This window comes from Dromaius novaehollandiae, chromosome 10 (genome assembly GCF_036370855.1).
Source record: "Dromaius novaehollandiae isolate bDroNov1 chromosome 10, bDroNov1.hap1, whole genome shotgun sequence".
In the NCBI taxonomy this organism is placed as follows: Eukaryota; Metazoa; Chordata; class Aves; order Casuariiformes; family Dromaiidae; genus Dromaius; species Dromaius novaehollandiae.
Window position 1 is genome coordinate 2,400,294 of NC_088107.1, and position 19,959 is coordinate 2,420,252.

Genomic DNA, 19,959 nt, shown 5'->3' on the forward strand with positions numbered 1-19,959 from the left:
GCCCAGCACCGAGCCGTGGCTTTTCCAAACCCAGTGTTTCAGTGGAGAACAGTTTTTTTTTTTCCCTTTTTTTTCTTTTTCCACATGAAAACAGCAGCGCCGGGCCTCGGGATGGGGTAACTTAGCAACTCCACCGCAGGGATTAGGAAAATTGCCTCCAGACCGAACTCAAACAGCAGAGTTTCCTGTTTTGAGCCGCTCCGTGCCACGGCGAAATTACTTAGGAAAAAGGCAACAAAGAGGGGAAAAAATGGGGATTTGGGGCTGCAGGGCAGAGCGGGGGTTTGCGGCGGGCAACGTGCGCTCTCGGCGGGATGCTCTGCCGCTGGTGCCGCTCCGGGCGAGCTCTGCGGCACCGGGGATTCGGGTTTCCTTGGCTTCATTTTAAGGGAGACAAATGGCAAAAGAGGGAACGAAGGGAAAGGGCCCCTCTTCCAGCACCCTGGGCTTGAGCATCCCAGGCTTCAGCCCCCGGATGCCCCGAAATCTGCTTTCAGCCCCCGCTCCGGCTTTATTCCTTAACACGCGACATGCCCGAGATGCACGAGCAGAAAACTCAAAAGGCTTGGAAAAAGCACCTTGTCAGAGCCCAGGCCTCCTGCCATTTATCTTCTAGTCCTTAAGACGTATTAAAATAGATTTAAAAGGACACTTTAAGATTTTGCTCTTTAAGGAGCACATTACTGCTACATAGGCTTTTGTTTTAATTAAAATAGGTATTGAAATCCTCCATGAAGCTTCAGTGGAATTGTTACAGACTGCAGTTTTCTTATGTGCAGCGCAGCCAAAATATACTATTGTAGTTATTTTGCAACAAGGCAGAAGTCTTATTAATTTAGTTCAATCAAATAAAAGCTGCTTTAATTTACAAAGCAATAAAATCTGCAAGCATCACTTTAGATCAAAGAACTAAAAACAGCCTAAACACAAGTGGAATGTTTATTTTGTACAATGGTCCATAACTGCGTTTATGTGATTTAAAAGCTTTTTGAAGCATGTGATAATATTACATGCATATAGAATTGTGTCCTTGTTGTGGATCATTACTCCCCACAGAGACCAAAAAGCATTTGCTATTCAACTCCTACCTAAAATATTTCCTTTTATATATATTTTTTTTCTTGTTTGAAATGGGATCGCGATGGTAATTTTTTTGCGGGGTTGTGATGCAAAATCATTTACTGCGAGGGACGGTAATGCTGTGTGGCATAGACAAAACTCAGCCAGTTTTTTCAACTTTGGATGAAAGGAGCATTTGCAAGTTTTTCGGTGCTGAAGGGATGCTTCCCTCCCCAGGCGACGCCGCTGAGCATCTCTAGGGAACCGGCTGGACCACCGGCTGCTCCAAGGCTGCGGGAAGGAGCCCAGACCCCAACAGGAAGCCAATTACCGTGCTGCTGTGGCCAGTTTGCTTCCTCCTATTGATATCGGTCGGACTTGGATGAGGCCGTGCATGGCAGAAACGAAAATCCCCACTTCACAGCAACAAGGGGTTGATTTGTGGCTGGGGCCGGCAGAGCCGGGTGGTCCCTTCCCGCTCCTCCGGTCCTCCCTTATTCGAGAAGACGCTTGATGCAGGGAGAAGCCCACCGCAGCTCCCCAAAAGACGAGAAAGACTAGACTTTTTCGATTTCGGCAGCGTGTCTGTAAATAATTTGGTACAACGGTGGCTGCTCTACCGTATTTCGGGAGGAATGAAAAGTACCTGCACGTTAGCAGAGGAATTCGAGGGTTCGGGAAAGGACCGCTGCTTTGAAGGAGCAGCTTTGCACCAGGCTGGAGAACTCGCACAAAGTGCCGAAAACCGTGCGCTGCTCCTCACCTCCCGGAAAACCCTTCCAGATGTGGGAAGACTGAACTAGCTGCAAACCCCAACGAGCCGGCCCGGCTAGCGGCCAGCTCCTCGCCAGCGCTGCTTGTAATACGAGCATATCATTTTCTCCTTGTTACATATTTTTGTAGATCTGGGAATATTTTTGCTGGAGTTTTTGGATGATGCTTTTCACCAAAATCACTGATGTTTAAGACCTGGGGTTAAAAAAAAACCCCAAACCCAGAGCTAAACCTTCTCTCCTCTTCCTCTCCCTTGCCTTTTGACTCAGGCCAGGAGAAGGTAGAAAAAACCCCGAGTTCCACCAAAGATTGTCGCAATAAAGAAACCAGCATTTTGAAAGGAAATTAATAGTGAGGACATTAATTGTGGCTGAATGGTGGAAACCTAATGAAACTGCCGTGGCTTTCTTAAAAAAAAAGCCGGCTACCAGCTCTAGCCCAGCCAGATAGATCTGTGCCGATGCTCAGGCTGCAGAGGGTATTAATCACGCGGGATGTGCTACTGCATCTGCATTTCGGCACTGGCAAAGTCAGGTGTTGCTGTGCATTGCCACCGCGTGTCCCGAGCACTTGCCTTGCCCATGTCACCCGCTTTCGCGGTGACGGGACGCCTGTACCGAGTGGCGGACCGGCCGTCCCGTCCCGACGAGCATCGCTCAGAGCCGCCGCCGGCTCCGCGGCTGCCGAAGTCCGGCCGCCTCGCCCTCCCTCGCCGACACGCTTGCCGTCGGAGAGGCAATTAAGCTAACGGGATTTTTTAAATTTTAGAGTCCCTGTAAATAATATGGAGCATGAGTTATGCAAGGAGGGCGGCAGTAATTGCCGGCTTCTTCACTTTTTATTGCCGGCGGCACGCCGGGAGCTGTTTTATTGGCCCGTTTGGCTGCGCGGCAGCCCTGCCGGGGGATGCCTGGCCCGCCCTAAATCTGCTGCTCGGGCTCGGCTCTCCGGAGCGTGCCGACGGCTCGCTGTACCTGGCTCCCCGCGCTCCTCTCCCGCTCCCCGCGGCTCGTCCTCTGCCCCCCTGCTCCGCCTCCGCGCAGGCTGCCCAGCACGGTGGGGCGACGGGTACAAACGCCGGCTCACACCATCCCGGGGCTGCTCACGAAAGCCGGCGATTTCCTTTTCCTTCCAACTCTGACAGCTTTCCGCCGTGATTTGGTAACGCTGCCTGCAAAGGTGCCGCAGCCGGTCCCGTCTCCCCGGCCCCGTGCTCGGAGCGAAGCTCGGGGCCAGCTCGCGGGAAGGCGGCAGGAGAAAGGACGACGGCATTTGCGGAGGTTATTTATTCAAAGCCTAAGTAAACCGCTTTTATCCCCGTTTCCCTGATTTATTAAAATCAGTGCTCTTTCTCCCGAACCTCAGCGCACCTCGCAGGCTCTCGCGTGGTGGGAACCCAGCACCCATGCAAGCACCCGCTTGAAGTCACCTGAGTCCATCAAATCACAGTGTCCCATGGGCTCACCCCAGCTCGGGTCAGGACTCAACAACCAGCTCAATCCTCCTCCCATTTACTCCAGTGCAAACAGAGGAGCATCGTGCCGCCGAGCCTATATCGCTCCATACATCCCCTGTATCTGCTTCCCTCTCCGCCGTGCCCACGTTCGCTCCGGCAAGAGCTCTCACTGCCGCGGCGGCCGGGATGCAGATGACACCGTGCACAAAAGCACCGATCCGTGGGTAACGCTCAGCATTGTTACCGGTCCGCTACCTATTAATAAAAAGCACAAGACTTTTTTTCCCGCTTGTCCTTGAGTCTGGTACTCTTCTTGTCGCTATTTAAGATGGCTTTATAAAGAAGAGGAAACTTCAATGGCAGCAGATGGCAGATAAGTAGGAATGGTAAATAGTTTTAATTACTGCATAATGTAAGTGAGACAATAAAGGGGAGAGAGTGGGAACAAGCTGCTGCCATGGCAGCCTTGGAACTGTTGCGGGACCCAATTTGTCTGGAAGGCAGCATGTGTTGCTTTTAGTCTTAGGAGGGCTTTAAAAGAGAATGCCGAAAAATATTAATTGCATGGCTCATCTGCCCATCCATCTTCACAACCGAGTAACACGCTTCCTTAATTTCAGGGGAATCGTTTTCAAATGGGAATCATGCAAATGAGTATTTTAGCTATTCATTTGTTTTACTGCAAGCGCTTTGTGAGCAAATGGCCTACAGCTTGCAATGAATTAAAAGACATGGGCACTGGAGACCGATTTTTAATACAAAGTCTTGACACAGAGACGACCCCGACCGACAACACAGAAAATGTTGGCATAGCAACTTTGGGCATTTTCATGCAAATTGGCTCCTATATAGATGATACGAATGCAATGTTTTCCTTCAACTAATCATCATAAAATTAGTTTCACTATATTTAAATGCTTCTACTTAATGCATTATATCCATATGCATGAAATTGCCTTAGCTAATGCAGTACATAAAATGCCAAAGATACAATGAATAGCCAAATTGCAAACAGTTCTGTTATCTCCCATAAAAACTCCTTTTTTGTTATTGAATGTGTGGGCCCCAAAGGCATCTATCACAAATTGCTATTAATGCACATACACACATACGCGCATGCACCCCCACACAAAACACCTACATTTAAGTAACGTTAAGGTTGTTACGCAATCTAATGCAGGGCAAAAACTTAAATTCAAGCCTGCTCTTTACTTATTGTTGTCTCCCTTGAACATACATATGCACCGTTGAACGAATTATGTATTAGCTTCATAGGGGCGCTGGACCTGAGGTTTTGTTATCGCGTACACATCAAAGAAATGACATTTTGCATGAAACTACCCATGTGGGCCAGGTCCCTGGATCACGGTGCCACCAGTAGTGCACGGATATTCCTGTAGTACTCTGGTCTGATAAGAGGAGCGGGAGGAATTGCTACCAACACTTTTGATTTCCTTGCTTTTGCTGCTTTTATTCAAATCCTGCTACCAACTTGCCCCTAGGTTTTTGAGTAATTTACATTGGTCTTCTTGACTCCACCCCAAACTCCTTGACTTCACCTGAACTTGGCCCAGTTCCCACCGAGGGAGGTGGAGCCGGCGTGCCCCATAGCAGGTCTCTGGGGTCGAGTGTACGTAACGGCTCTCCAGCGCGCTACAGGAGCACACTTGCTTTGGTCCTGGGGTCACCACGTGACGTACACTTAGATTTGAGGTATGGAGACATGCACATTTGGTTCCCCAGTCACTTAGATGTCTTCAGACAAGACCTTCTTGTTTTTTGGAGGGCTCGATATGCCAAGCCCAGGTTTTCAGCATCAGCCACGAGGTTAGGATTTGGTCAGGCTGCAAACATACTTTGTCCCTCCAAAATATTAGGGACAATACATCATTAAGAAAACGTCACACAGTGCTAAAGACTGTCTGAGGAGTTATATATTTGGAAGCAGTCAGCCAGTCTTCTGCTTCTCCAGCAAAAGATTCAAAGGGAAATGAATGGTGAAATCTCCATCCCACCCCAATGATGCCCTGGAAGGTGCCTCCATCTCCGACTCCTGAAGAGGCATGTTTGCTTATGGGAAGGACAAACTGGAACATCATGCCCACGTTTGGCAAGAATAGCCAGTAGTATGTCTTTTATTTTCTTTTAAACACTCCCAGCACATGCTGTGAAGAGCTGAGGAGCAGAGCCAGAGCTGCACAGCCAAGAGGAGAAGGTAAAAGGACCAAAGCTGATATCTATATACAAGGAACACCATGTTGTACATCCTCCTCATCACAAAAAACCTGATCGACAGCATAATTCAGTTCATCTACTTTTTCTGCTAGAGAAAACACAGTCCGTAGGGGCCAAATCCACTTGGAGAAAATACCGATTTTAGTTGAATCAGTTCTTCTAATGCCGTAAATAGGGATGTTCACAGGCAATCAGCCATCAGGAGAAAGTAACGCCAAAATAGCCGGATGGCTGCTCTAAGAAGCATCAAATTGTTAAACAACTAATCTGATTATAATGTCCAATCTCAGCATACCCTCACTACGCATCTCCTCAGTGGTTTGGTAACATTTGCGCGGAGATAAAACGCCTTACCTCATCACTCAAAGACTAATTGCGAGATGATTTAATTAAAGCATACCTCTACTTCCCCCAAGTTAGTTGTATTTCATATTGCTCTAGTAGGAGTAATTTGCTGAAATTAAGCATTACATGTCACAGAAATGATACAGGTGCAATGGAAAAAAAAACTTCATGCAGCAGCAGGCAGTGCCACCAGAGCTCAGCGAAATATCTGTAATGACTAATTAATTCAGCAAATGCTGCACTTTGCTGCAAACATTCAAATTATTCACAAAGAGGCTGTTTCTAAAACTTGTAGGTTATTCATAATTGCTCAATGAACACTTCATGCAAATGCATTTTAGCCTATCGGGCAAGCTGTTTGCTTTGAGTGCTTGCTACATAACGCATGACTGGACTGAGGAATTTATTACACCATGATATCATTAAGGCCGAAAGTGGGAACAGGGTGGGAAGTCAGCACGGATGACAAGAGCATCGGGAGCTCTTTTGGAGAGCACAAAGAGGCACAGAGCCAAAATAAATCTTCAGGTTTCAGCCAGCCATCGGGGGAAAGGTTGGGAAGAAATGACACTCTGCAGGGCAAACCGTCGCGGGTGTCACGCGTGCCAAGCCTCGGGTGGCTCCCGGCCAGCCGCGTCCCTGCCCCGGCCCCAAAACTCCCGCGAGCAGGAATCGAGCCGATTGCAAGACAGCGAGTGGGAAGTACCCCGGAGAAATCCTCCCGCGGGCTCAGTAGCCCTGATTACGAACACATCGATTACTCCGCAAACACGCTTCCAAGGAAAAAATTAACCTACTAATGTTATTAGAAAAGTAATTAAAAAAAAAAAGCATAGGCCCCATGAAAGCTGACTTGCTTTTCCACATTTGCAGACATCTGCAAGTAACATTTCCACTTTTTGCCATGCGTTAAACGTTTCGAAGATCCTCCAGCCAAAGGCTTCTATTCCTATCCCAGGCGTAACGGTGGTATTTTGCCTATAGCTGGGTAAAAAGCTCCAAACAAGCAGTAGCACAGCGTCAGCGCTAGCAACCCGCTACTGAGCGCAGACGTGCCGGGGCGATGCAGAGGGGCGGTTGCATTGCCCAGACACCTGTAACCTGGGGACAACCCCAGTATTTTGGCTGTGTTTTCAGGCATGTGCAGGAGCCCACGGCCCCGGGACGCAGGCGCAGCCCCCCTGGACCTGCCTCCCGCAGCCCCGCGATGCCCCGAGGGTCCTGCGATGCAGAGCAGAGCTTGCACAGCGGAGGCAAACGGGAAATTATTCCTTGTGGGCGCAGGAGAACATTCCCGCTTGTGCCGTTCCCTGCTGATAGCAGTGTCACAGGGGAAATAATCTCAGCATTTACAGCTTTGCTTTCTACCAGGGCCAACAATTTTTCAAGCTGTTAATTCGCTTCATCTTGCTATTCACAAGTGCGTGCCTCCCAGATATTGGCAATCATAATTTTTATTACTAGTTATTGTAACAGTGAAGTCATATCTGTCTCCATTTCACCCTGGAGACTCACGCAGCATCAAATTAACATGGCGAGCAAAGCAAGAGAGGCCCACGCTGATGGGGAGGAAAGCTAGCGCCGCTCTCCGAAGGTGTCACCCCGTGCAGGCGAAGCGGGCGCCTTGCCCCTGCCACCCCGCGCTGCTATGCCGCCGACACGCAGGGACGTCCGTGCGCGTTGCTGAGCCTCAACCCAAAGTCCAGGGCAGCAAAGGGCTCCCCTGACTTCAGCAGGCCCCCGACGGCAACTTTCTCGCCCCGTTTCGCCGATGCAGCTTGCAAATGGGCTCACCGAGAGCTTCAGCGCAGGCTCTGCCCACCGGCAAGGTCCCCTCTTGCTCTGTCCCTGACACCGTGCTGATTTTCCCCACTGCCAAGGAAATGTCTCTTCTCTTTTGTGCACGTGTGATAATATATATTTAAAGAGCATAAAAATTGGAATCAAACGATGAAAAAGTGAAAAGAAGAGTAAAAAGAGAAGAGTATTTCTTTGACTTGATACAAAACACACTTTTGTCTACACGCATGCACCAAACGCAAGGCGGCTTGGCAGATAATAATGATGAAATTAAATCTGGACACAGCACTGCAGGACAGACTTCATCTGTTTGCAATTTAACAACAACTCCCCACCCAGGACCAGGGGCACCCGGCCTCACACCTCCACCTTCGGTTGTCTATTTACCCTGGCAAATCTCCTACTCCGGTACCTACAATACTCACAAACACTTTTCACTGGCCAACAGCAAGGATTAATCCATCTTTTGTCTTGCTATACCGTCACTGCAAAAATCTCCTCTTTTTAGATGAGCGTGGGCTCTTGGTGCCCATTAAAAGCCTCCCATGAAAGCTGGGCTCTCCCCCTTGAGCAGATTTGGTAAATTTTGGGGGAAAGGCAGCAGCGAAGTGCTCTGCGCCTGGTGCCCGCAGCCGAGGCGGCTCGCGGCAGGCTGTCCCGGGGGACGCCCCGGGGCACGTGCGCTCGTATGTACAAAGTGACCCCCTCGCTGGGGTCACTTTATATATTATCTCATAGGCCAGCGCTTTCCCAGCCTGGGGGAAGGGTACGTGCTCTGAAACGTGCTCTCGGCCTCTCCTGCCCCGGGCATCCCACGGGAGAGCATCGCTTAGCAGCCAACTGGCGTCACCGCCGCGGAGGAGAAGGTGAGTGTCAGGAGGGGAACGAGCCGGGGCCCACGTGCGGGCTGGGACGGGTGAGAAGAAGGTAAATCTCAGCTCTGGAAAAAGAGCTGAACGGCATCCGTGGGGAAAATAAAACATAGGAACAACTGGGAAAACACAGCACCCTCCCTGCGCAAGCAAAGGGAGGCACAAGAGCTGCTGCACGGCTCTACCGCGTGCGCTCACGCAGCGCCGAAAAACGCTCCAGGTCGCCCTGCAGCCTGAGGTTCGGATGGGTTTTCACCTCTTCACAGCCGGGAATGGTTCATGTAGCTGCCATTGCCATGGACTTGTAAAGCTAACCCGTCTTCTTCTCATCTTTCACCCTGACCGTACCCTGGCGATCGTTTGGGACTCTAAGGCAAGGAAACGGTGGACGGACCTAAAGACACGATGAGATGCCGTTTGCTCAGGTGGAAGCGTGACAGTGAAGCTGGCAGGGATTTCCCTCTAATTCCCATTTTGTCACTGGAAACGTGGGTAACGCTGGCCCATCGTTCCCCCGCTCCGAGCAGGGCCTCCCGCGGCCGAGGGGCCACGGCCCAAGCCCTGGTTGCATCCTCTGGGTGCAGAGGCCTGGACACGAGGAACGAAGCATTTCATTGCGGTTAAGTAACATCTGGACAGATGTGAGCCTGGAAGGAAAGCCGAGGGGCTGCTGGATGGGGAGGGCTGGCCGGAGCACCACCCGGCAGCGTGGGCAAGGGCCCGCGGCGGTCCCCATCCTGCCCTTCCTCCCGTCCCTGCTGCTGTGTGTCCAACTGCTTTTGTAATCCCTCCGGCTTCAGACGAGATGGGACGGCTTCCTCCCTGGAAAGCCCGTTTCTTGGTCGGCAAAACCAGGTAAAACCGAAGCGGCTCGGTCCTTTCACCCCGTGGTGCACACCACGGTCTACCCACGGCGCAGCAACGCAGCCAGCTCACCTAACTGCCGAGGCAGCTCACGGATAAGCGTCTCTGTCAAACAGAGTTACTTAAGGCATAATTTGATATCTAGTACTTCATTAATTTTTTTTTCCATCGCCTCTCTCCCCTCCCCCAAATGGGGACCATTTATGCTTATCTTGAACTAAATAACTCAGGTCATAAAAGGTAATACCATGGGTAGCAGAATGTAAACAAACGCATTCTACCTCAATAAACATGCTAATTTCTAGCTATAATATTCACAAGTAAAATATCCATCACGCAGACCCTATTTGGCGAAGGCAGCAGTCCTCATCAGTCAATGAAGTAGGCTCCTGCCAGTTCACTGCAGGAGGCAAATAGTACAACTTAACTCACTTGATGATGCCCTTGGGGGGAAAACATGAGCCTCATAAATGAGTCTGGAAATGTGATAAAAGGATAATCTTGCATAAATGAGTCTATATCATCATTACCTGCACAAACAGAAGAGCGCTGAGATTGTTTGAGTGATGTAGCCGCATTTAATATAAATTAAGCCACTGAGCAACCATGCTCAGGCGACATTAGTGGTCCCGCTTTTGCCGCCCGACGCCAGGGAATTTGATGTTGGAACGCTGTCCTCAATCTCTCCCTTTACACCTGGCTGCCACCACGAGACAGAGCCTTCTCCAAGCCTGCGGCACACGCGCTGGGGCCGCAACGAAGCTGGAAGCTGCCCGGGCTGGGCCTGTTTCTGGGGGATGCTGTCACTCCCAGAGGACCAAACTCGGACTGGGCCGACTGCAAATCCATCCATTTCACCTATTTGGGCTCCGTCTGGCCCTCAGTCACGTTGGGATGGGGGTTGATGCTCTTCTCAAAGCAGAGAGCAAACCGCCGACCTCCCAAAACGCCACTAACAAGTGGAAACGAACCAAAAGCACCTCACTAGGGGACCAGAACTGCTCAGAACAAGAAATGACACCAAACGGCCTTTGAAGACGCAGCCAAAAGCGTGTAACGTCGGGGGGCACGGCTTCCCTCGGGCTCTCTCTGCCACATGGACCCCGAGCCCCACGCAGACCTCAGCCCCGACGCGAGAACGAACGGCACCCCTCTAAAGGCAAAACCCCAAATTTCCGCAGGAAACGTTTTGCTGGTGCATAAGCAGCTGCCAGGGGCCAGCGACCAATTCCGTGCGGACTTGCCCAGCGCCGTCGCGGCAGCAGGAGCAGGCAGGACAAGGAGGCGGCTGCCGGCAGGGCCTGGGCCACCGCAGCCGGGGCGAAGCTCCAGCGCAGCCGCCAGCCCCGTCGCGGCCGTCGAACTTCTTCCTTGAAAGCGAACACCGCGTCGCTGGAAAGTCCGCGCTGGCCCGTGGGGGATTTCCTCCAAAATTAATGCTCGGAGCAGCAGCGGTTTTGGAGCAGCGGTCTCCCTTGGGGGAGGGCAGGGCAGGCTGAGCACCGCGAGGTACAAAGTCCAGCTCTGAACGAAGCCCAGGGAAACTCCACCGCTCACATCAGCAGGAAGAGCCTGGAGCCCACAGACTTCAGCAAAGTTCTCAGTTTTTTTTTTTAAACTTGCTCTTTTTTAAGGTTCCAGCAGAGAACGGGGTCCAGATGTTTCCCAGAGCCTCCCCAAATAAAGCATCTTTCCCCGCACCTGGGCTGTGTGCGGGAGGGGAAGGCACCGTCCCCTGCCAGGGGCACGCAAGGATTTTGCCCATCTGAGCAGGCTGCCGGGTGCTCGCGGGAAGGGAGGGAGGTGACAACAGAGCTTCCAAGCCGCTGGTTTATCGCGCTTGATTTTCAGCCAGTCACTTTGGTTAGATGCCTAAAAGAATAGCCAAATAGGATTATTTTCCTAAGGAACGCCAAATCTTTCATTTCAGCTTTTCAAGGGAAAGTGTTGATGTTAAGGGCAGAGAACATGCAGTTCATCTGAGTTTAAAAGCAACGGGCTGCCAGGATCACGCTCAGCCACAGCACGGCTAGTTAACATCGCTTTGAGGAGAAAAATCAACTGTGCTCTACCTCACCTGCCAGGTTCATCACCTGGTTAACACCGAACCCATTCGCGTAGTGGTGTTTTGCTGTTTCTTCATCAATCATGAACCCCCCGTGCTGCCCCATCAGCCTTTCACAAATGCAAGATGCACTTGCTGGTCTTGCTCGGCTCAGTCCCTCGGCACAACGAACGGCAGTTTCAGTGCGTCTCAGGAAGAAATATCTTGCAACTGTTCCCTATATCAACAACCACGCTGCTGAATTAAGAAGCATTTGAAATGCTTGTTGAAAAGACACAATTAAAAACACGATTCTTAATTATTTGGACTATATATTGATCTTATGGTTCCATCTGGTGCTAACTGCTACATAGTGTAAATGAAGATCCTTGCTCACATCAGACCTGTCATATAACATCAGCCCGGGAAACACACGCAGCTGTCACCAGCTGAGCGCATCGGGATGGAGAAAAGCTGAGCTCTGCTTGTTGGTTTGCGGTTTAAGGACAGCTGCGAGGCTCATTTCCAGGTGTATTGCAAAAGGCCAGCTAAGCTCTTTTACCATTTGCATCAAAAGCAGGTGCAGGGGACAAAAACTATCCTCCAACAGCCCCAAAACAAGCCCTGCAGCCACACAGGACGCAAACCGGGAAGTTGGACACTGTTCCCTTTGTTCCTGCTCCTGAAAGACTTTGTTCAGGTTTAATCTGGATGCTCCATCATGGCTTCGGTAGCTGAACTCAACCAAGCCAGCACCATTTCTATTTTGGTTAACTCTTAGCCCCTTGATGATGATGAATGCGTGTGTGCCAGTGTATATATGCATTTATTCCCTGAGGCCACAGAGCTCAGAATACAGCAGAGAAGCCTGGAAATACCCCAAACTGCACAATAGGGTTGTGTTTTACACGTGCCAGGAGACAAAATGTTCTCTGTGGAGCATGTCATTGAAAATATTCCATTTCCAAACTTCGTATCTCAACTAATTTTGCCTGACGGTATCTTAGCTGGACGGGTCCTTCCTGTTATAAGAGCCTTACACAAATACTGCACAGGTGCAGCCAACAAGCCTTTCATATTCTCCTCTTTCCAGCTGCAAACACAGCCATTTGTGTTTGCCGCTATGATCCCCTTTTTAATTACTCACTGCACTGAAGGCTACAACATCTGAGAAACTCAGCGGTCCTTTGAAACGAGACACTGGGACACAAGTTAGCTGGTATTTACAGAGGATCCAAACCTTCCAATTGAAGAAACCCGTCTCTGCACCTGGAAAACCCACTGCCTGCTGAAGGACACCTCAGGTGGAGCCATCAGCAGGTCCAAAGCGAAGCTGAAGGAGCCAAGACCATTTGGACCAGCCGAGAAACTTCTCGTGGTCACCTTCCAATAAAGGGACAACCTGCTACGGGGAAACACTGCGTATTGGTGCAAGAAACAGAGACACAAGGAAACAGATGGAGCAGCTGCGTAGGGGTTAATGTTTTTTGGTAAGTGGCTATTTATGCTCTTGAAGGAAAAAGAGAAGTCAATAAAATAGAGGAGCAGAAATCTTAGTTGCAAGTCTTGGCTGAGAAACGAGATCTCTGTGCCAAAAAGTGACACATTTAAGCTGCTGTGTAATTTTGATCTGCATGTTTAAAATACTTTTCTCTTTCTTGTAAATTGAGGGTTTGAACAGGGTGGAGGAAGGGAAAATACATTGTCATTATTGAAAGCATATCCTTCTAATCACAACGACTTCTGTCCATAAAATACGTTGGCTGAAAGTGGTGTGTTAAATAACAGGGGGTGGAAAACATGACTCATAAGCGCTGTGGATGTATAGCGTTTGGAAGGATAAAACAAAATCCCACCACAGGTCTCCAGAGCAGGGGCCGGGGCGTTGAAACGCCAGCCCAGCAGCCGGGTGCGAGGGCTCTGGGCACGGGACGCGTGGTTACACCCCGGGCAATGCATTTAGTCAACCATAGAAGCAGCTAGTATTAATGACCATTTATCCTACCTGTTATCGCTTAGTTCTTCAGGGAGGGTTCGGGGTCAGCCAGGTTTCTGATGGGATATGTAACGTCACCAGTAACTTCGAGGAGGTCTGGTGGCACCTGGAGACCTTTGGCTGCTGCTGACCCACGCAGACCGGCCCGGCGCGAGGCTCAGAGGCAGCACAATAAAATACCCACGTTAAAGGCGTTTGGTGAATGACCCAGGTAGAAATAAACTACACACATATTCCTCACTACTTTTTTTTTTTTGCAATGACAGGCTGCAACACCAGCCGACAGGGCAGCGCTCGGCAGAGCCAGGGCAAAGCGGGGGGCAGCGGGTTTTCCAGCAGTAACGCTAAGGAATTCAGGCAGGGAACGGGAGACCCTGCAAGGAGCAGCATGCCGAGGCTCAGTGGAGGTAGGAGGACGAACGCGGGAAGCTGTGAGGGCTGGAGGGGGTGATGCCCCCAGCCCGGGGTCTGCAGGGTCCGGGACGCGCAGGAGAATCGGGCTTGGCCAACTGCAGCACTGCCGGAGCCGGCTGAGCCGTGCATCGAGCCCAGGGTAATTTCAGGTCAAGTACTTTGATTCCTGTTTTTTTTTCCTTTAATAATAAGTAGCTATTTGCAAGATGAAGTCCTGCTAAAGCAGGACTGAAAATGCACGCTCTCCGCACCCTTTTATAAATCTGCAGCTGCTTTTGCCAAGCTTTTAATGCTTTACACTGTAAACCAAGTTGTGTAAAAGCGGAACGGCTCGTTCCTCTGTCTTGGGCGCTCACAACTGATAATTCCCACTTGCTTAACCAGGGCCGTTTGGGAAAGGTTGCTGTGTTGTCCCTTGAGCTGGTCCCAAGGCAGAGGGAGTTGCAGTTCACGCGCTTTGCAGACGGCTGATCACCGCTGCGTCCTCGCAGGCTCCCGAAGCGACGCGGGAACGCGCGGTCCAAAGACAACGATCCGCCTCCATCGCCCATCCCTGCTCCAAGGGGTTCTGCCACTCGCAGTCATGGGGTCAAAAAAATTGTCTGGTCCCTTCCTCCCTCAAGCTTGGGGAAATCTTCATGTTTGCAGAAACGCTAGTGATTCTGCACCTAGCCGATGCTAATTAAAGCGGGACAGACTAGTATCTTTAAGATATCCTGTCACAAACAAGGCAGCTCCTTAGCTCCTTCTTTACAGTTTCATCCTCCTATTACAAACCAGTGCCGGCATGTCCCCGTGCCAGCCGTACCCTGTAACTCCACACGTCTGGACAATGCAGGAAAACAAAACAAAATACTGAGCAATGCAGCAATACCCTCCTCCGTCCCTCTCCACGCTGTCTGCAGCTTGCCTCGGTTTTCAAGGAGGACACAGGTTTCACTGCAGCTTTTGGAGGACCTGCCACCCAGGTAGAGGCATCCACTGTCCATTATAGCAGGACAGCGATGCTAGATGCAGACCTAGCCCAGACCCTGCCATTTGGATCTGGATCCCAATCTGAATTTCGCCGCTTGGGCCCATCTCTAATTTTATTATTTCCGTTGAAATAAATTATGGCCTTAATTGGAATTTCTGATCTGATCTCTCTACTCCCCACGCCTGTATAAATATCCCTTAGCATTTATTTTTCCCTTTGCCCGTAGCTCATTATATTTTCCTGTCTTGGGATTCTTTTTTTTTATAGCAATTTTATCCCATCTGCTCGGGAAAGGTCCTGGAGGAGACGACGCTACTCGGGGGCCCGGGAGAGCGGAGGAGCCCGCTTCCGCCTGGGCGCTCGGAGGGAAGAGTCCCGGGGAGCTCGCGGGGACCAGGCCGCCCCGCGGGAAATACCCGCGGCAGGCAGAGGAAACGGAGCAGCGCTATTAATTACCATGTAAATTAGTACGTGCCGAGGCTCCCCTTCCTCGCCTGCCCCGGAGCCCGGGGTCCAGCCCGCCCTGCTCAGGCGAGCATCGCGGCGTGGCCGAAGCAGCACCGCGCCTCGCACCCCACGGTGCATCTCCCTTCGCTCAGCCTGCCCGGATAGCCGAAATCTGCCACCAAACCGCCCTGCTCCACCCGGACATCTAACCGGGGTGCCGGGGAGCCCTGCCTGCCTCGGGGGCATTGCCATCGGCGCGGAGAGCTCGGGAGCGGCGGCGAGCCGGGGCACGGGGGAATTCACCAAAAAGGCCAGTGCTTGAGCCGAAATCAGCTCTAGCCAGCGGCAGGACGGCGGAGGGGTGAGAGGCGGCTGCTGACGCCGGGGTTTCTATTTCGGACCCCCGCCGCGCGCACTACCGCTGCTGGCACTCGCCGCGGTGCAAGGGCTGCGGGGCAGAGACGGGCTGTTCTCACTTTGTCTGCGCTGCCTAACACGGCGAGACCTCTGTTTTTGTTGGACCCTCTCATTTCTGCTATAGCAATACCAATAATTGCCCCCCTTTAACCAAGAGCAGCACCAGAGCCAGCTAGAGGCAGGTCTTGGCCAAAAGTGCTGTAACAGCTCAGACCAAGCCAACAGATTCGTCTTGCACAAACTATACATTACAACCCATCGTGCATGTTTTACAGGGGCGAAATTCCAGCTATCCGAGCAGAGAAGTGCCGGCCTGCGTTGGGAGACTATTTTTTTAAATAAATACAACGTTAAAATAATTGAGACAAAGCAATTCCAGCCGACCGGCGCTTCTCAGTCTTTAATCTCGGTACTAGCTGTTGTTGAGACCTTACTGAGTTTCTAGGGTTTCTGTCATTTTTCTTAATGAAAAATTAGCGAGCATAAGGAATAACTTGTCAAACTATAGGGGAGCATTTCATGCATGACATATTTTTGCAGACGCTGTAACAGCAAGAGAAGCCAAAACAAATAGCAAGAAGTATTTTCATTGCCTAAAGTTGAATATGATTAGGATAAACTGCAGCCACATTTCTAGGAGAAATTTATGTCCTGGCAATAATCAGGCAATTTCAGCTCTCAAATCGTCGCCTCTTTTCCAAACAAAAATCAAATTAATTAGTGCATTTTCCCCCTAAGAACAATCTTTTACACGAAGCTAATCCCCGGTTCCCCTTAACTTTGAGATGAAATGAGCTCTCGGATGCTGCTCACGGCGTTTCTGGGCATCTCCCCCTTGCTCTTGGCTGCCATTTGCTCGCTCTTGGTTCGTTCCCTTTCTGAGCAGCTCCTCTCGCACGCCAAGCCACACCGCCGCTCAAAGGGACCTGGGAAGCACCAGCGTAAAGGGGCAGGAGATGTTTCTCCGGACAGGAGGAGGTGGGGAGAGGCTGCTCCGAGCTACTGGACACCCAGCGAGCTTCCCTCCAGCTGCAGACACCAGGTGCTTCCAGACCCTCCCTCGGGGCTTATCGAGGCCTTTCCCTCCTGTGTCCACCCTCAGCAGCTCGGATGCTGCCAGCTCCCTTGCAGGGGTGGGAAACTGAGGCAGAGGCGTTCACACTACCCGCGTTGATCCAAACCCCGCAACGTGGCAAGATGCAGGAGCCGGTGCTGCCAGGAGCCAACCTGCCGCTCCCCCCGGCAGCACGACGGGACCGCACGCAGCTGCAAGGCTTGCACCGTGCTCCGGTGCGCTGGGTAAGTCGGCCCAGACCTGATTCTGCACCAAACGAGAAAGCAACGGAGCTGCTTTCTGGAGCCGAGCGGAGCGGGATGGGCTGGAGACGCGGAGGAAGCTGCAGGCGGGGGGTCCTGCGGCTTGCTTCGGCCGGGCTCCCGCGCTGAAGGGTTCACGTAGCAGGGGGAAATCTGATGTGACCCCTTAACAAAAGCGGCGGACCTCCGGGGAGTCGAGCACGCGGCTAGGATTACTATCTGCACCACTGCATCCCGAACACGCTTTTGATGGCGGCGTTCTGAAAAGCCCATATGTAAACCATTTCCTAGGCTTTTAAAACTAAGGATCATTAGTGCTATTTTATGACATGCTACAACCTAACCTTATTGATTTTTCCGTCCTATTACTCCCCTTCGGTGACTCTGAAGCATAAACAAGAAAATTGTCACCGGGACTGTTTACATTCCCCGACTGCCTGATACGGATTGCGCGGTTGCCGTAATAGCGTGGCTGCGTGCCCGCGAACGGAGCCGAGCGCCGCAGTGCCGCAAAGCCAATCACACGAGTTCGGTGCCTCTCGCGTTTGCTTTGCAGGGACCCTGAGCCCCTTTAGTAACTCCCCTCCTTTCCCGCGGGGATGCTCTGCGTCACCAGCAAGGAAGATCAGAGACACGGTACCTAACGAGCCCCAAACGCAGGGCAGAAAGGCAGCACGAATACCTGCGAGCGCTCTTAGAGGGGTGTTTCTGGCTAGTTTACGGCATCGGTAAAGGTCCGAGGATGGCCACGAGGAAAAACTAAGACCACTGAAATGACTAAGAACTCGCAGCTCCTCGCTGGATGTTTTCCAGCGAGACAAAAGCAAAGACGCAGATCTTGCAAGACTCCCATCTTCAGGTCGGACACGGGGGAGACCTGCAAAGACCAGCAAGAGCCTAAACATCACTTCTTTCAGCAGGACTCCCTAAATACCTGTGTGAATCTGAAACTTGTCCCCACCTGAGTGGCTACTCGACCTCCTCGTCACCAGACTTCAGACGCTGCGGCGGAAGGAGGAGCAGATGGTGCTACACGCGGCGTCACTGCCCAGACAAGCGCGTGCGGCTGAGGATCCGGGAACCCGCTCTGCGGCACGACTACGCCGAGAACGAGTCGTAACGCAACACATCCGTGATGTTGCTGATAGCATCCATCAACAGCCTGGTACACGAGTCCCATCACGCGGGCACAGAAACTTCCTAAAATAGCTGCAAATGCTTTGAAATGGTCTTGGTCAAGCAGGAAGACAACGGCCGGGACACAGATAAATGTCGAGCTGCCCCTTCTGGGCCAACATTTGCCCCTCTCTGCATTTCCAGGTGCTGCCCTGCATCAGGCCACCTGATGCAACTGATTGCAGAAAGCAACCTTTACAGCAAGCTTGGAGAGAGGAGGCAGCAGCAGCAAGCCACGGAGCGGAGGAAGCACCGGGGAGAAGAGGAAGGGCCAAGTCGGTCTGCCTGGTGCTGCGGAGATTTCACAGTAATTTTCATAGGAACATGGAGCACGGGACATCTTCCTGGTGTATCCACAACTAGAGCCGGCAGCCAGAGCTGAACTGCTCGCCCTCGCTGGGCAGTAAATCCTACCAGGCGGTCCAGCACGGTCCCACCGGCTGCCCCAGCTCGGGTGCTGCAGTACCACGCATGCCAAAAGTGCTGCTGAGAGATGGAGGGCAGGTCCGAGCCCTATTAATTAGTCTCTCTGATTAACTTCCCGTGCTTACAGAAACCTTTGAACCAGCACTAAATTAGATTACTGAGATTAGTTTTATTATTCTTTCCTTGGGTTCTTAGTTCAGCTATGACAGAGGAGGCTTTGTTTCAGACTAGAAATGCTGGGGTGAGACACTCGGTATCACGCATCAGCACCTCCCCACGTCGTCCACGCTGCGTCCCCAAGGCCCGCGGTGGCCAGCAGAGAGATTCCCACCGACACCGACGGACATCTGAGCAGTCCTTCAGTTTGCAGCTTTAAGGTTCCCTCGGTACCTGGGCAGCACTTTCAGAGGACAACAGCTGGCTTTGCCCCCCAAAGCAAACACTTAGAAATTTTCTTTTTCTTGTAAATGTTATTTTTTACTTCTCTGAAGCACAAGCACATTCCGTGGATGAGGACGACGCGGTTCCGCTGATTGAACAAGATGCTCCGTGCCGCTCTTTTAAAGTGGCTGGTGCACGTACAGTTCTGTCGGTTTAGTAAATAAGAATCCACCATGCTCATAAAATTTCAACACAGCCAAGCATGATGGTGCCATCTGCTCCTTGTTCAGCGAGACTTCACTTTATAGCAGTCAGCTGCAGGAAGGTACCATTCGCGGTTATTAACTCCAGGGGCGGCTGTTAGGAGCGTCACGGCTGCGGAAGGCAGAGCCATGGCGGGTTTCTCCTCCAGCGCGCCGAGGCCATCACCCCATCTCCATCACCCCGTCCCCACGGCTTCAATGCCCATCGAGCCGGTTTCTGCACGCAACGCTTCTGCAGGGGGGATGCGGGGCTGGAGTCAGGAACAAGGGCTCAAAATAACACATGCAGACAGAAAGATTGATTGTAATCGTATAAGCTAGCCCTTAGCTCACCCGTGATTATAATTACATTAAATTGCTATTTAATGGTTTTCACATCATCTTTGACAGTAGGTTATTTTTGTAATCTTTATTTAAAATAAACTCTTTTGTCTCATTGCCGAAACCCTTCTCTGTTTCCTTTTGTGCTCAGTGCATTCGGAAATCAGTTTGTCTTAATTATCCCGAGACTCCTGTATCATCTCATCATTACCACAAGATTAGAAAATAAGTAGCTCCCCCAAAAGGTCTTCTCAGTGAACAAACTTTCCGGTTAGAGCAAAACGAAGCGGAGCCTTTTCTCTATATCCAGGCTCGAGGCATCCTCCTTTCAGGTTTCCGCAGGCCTTTTCGAGCCCCGGTTTCTAAGAGGGGGATC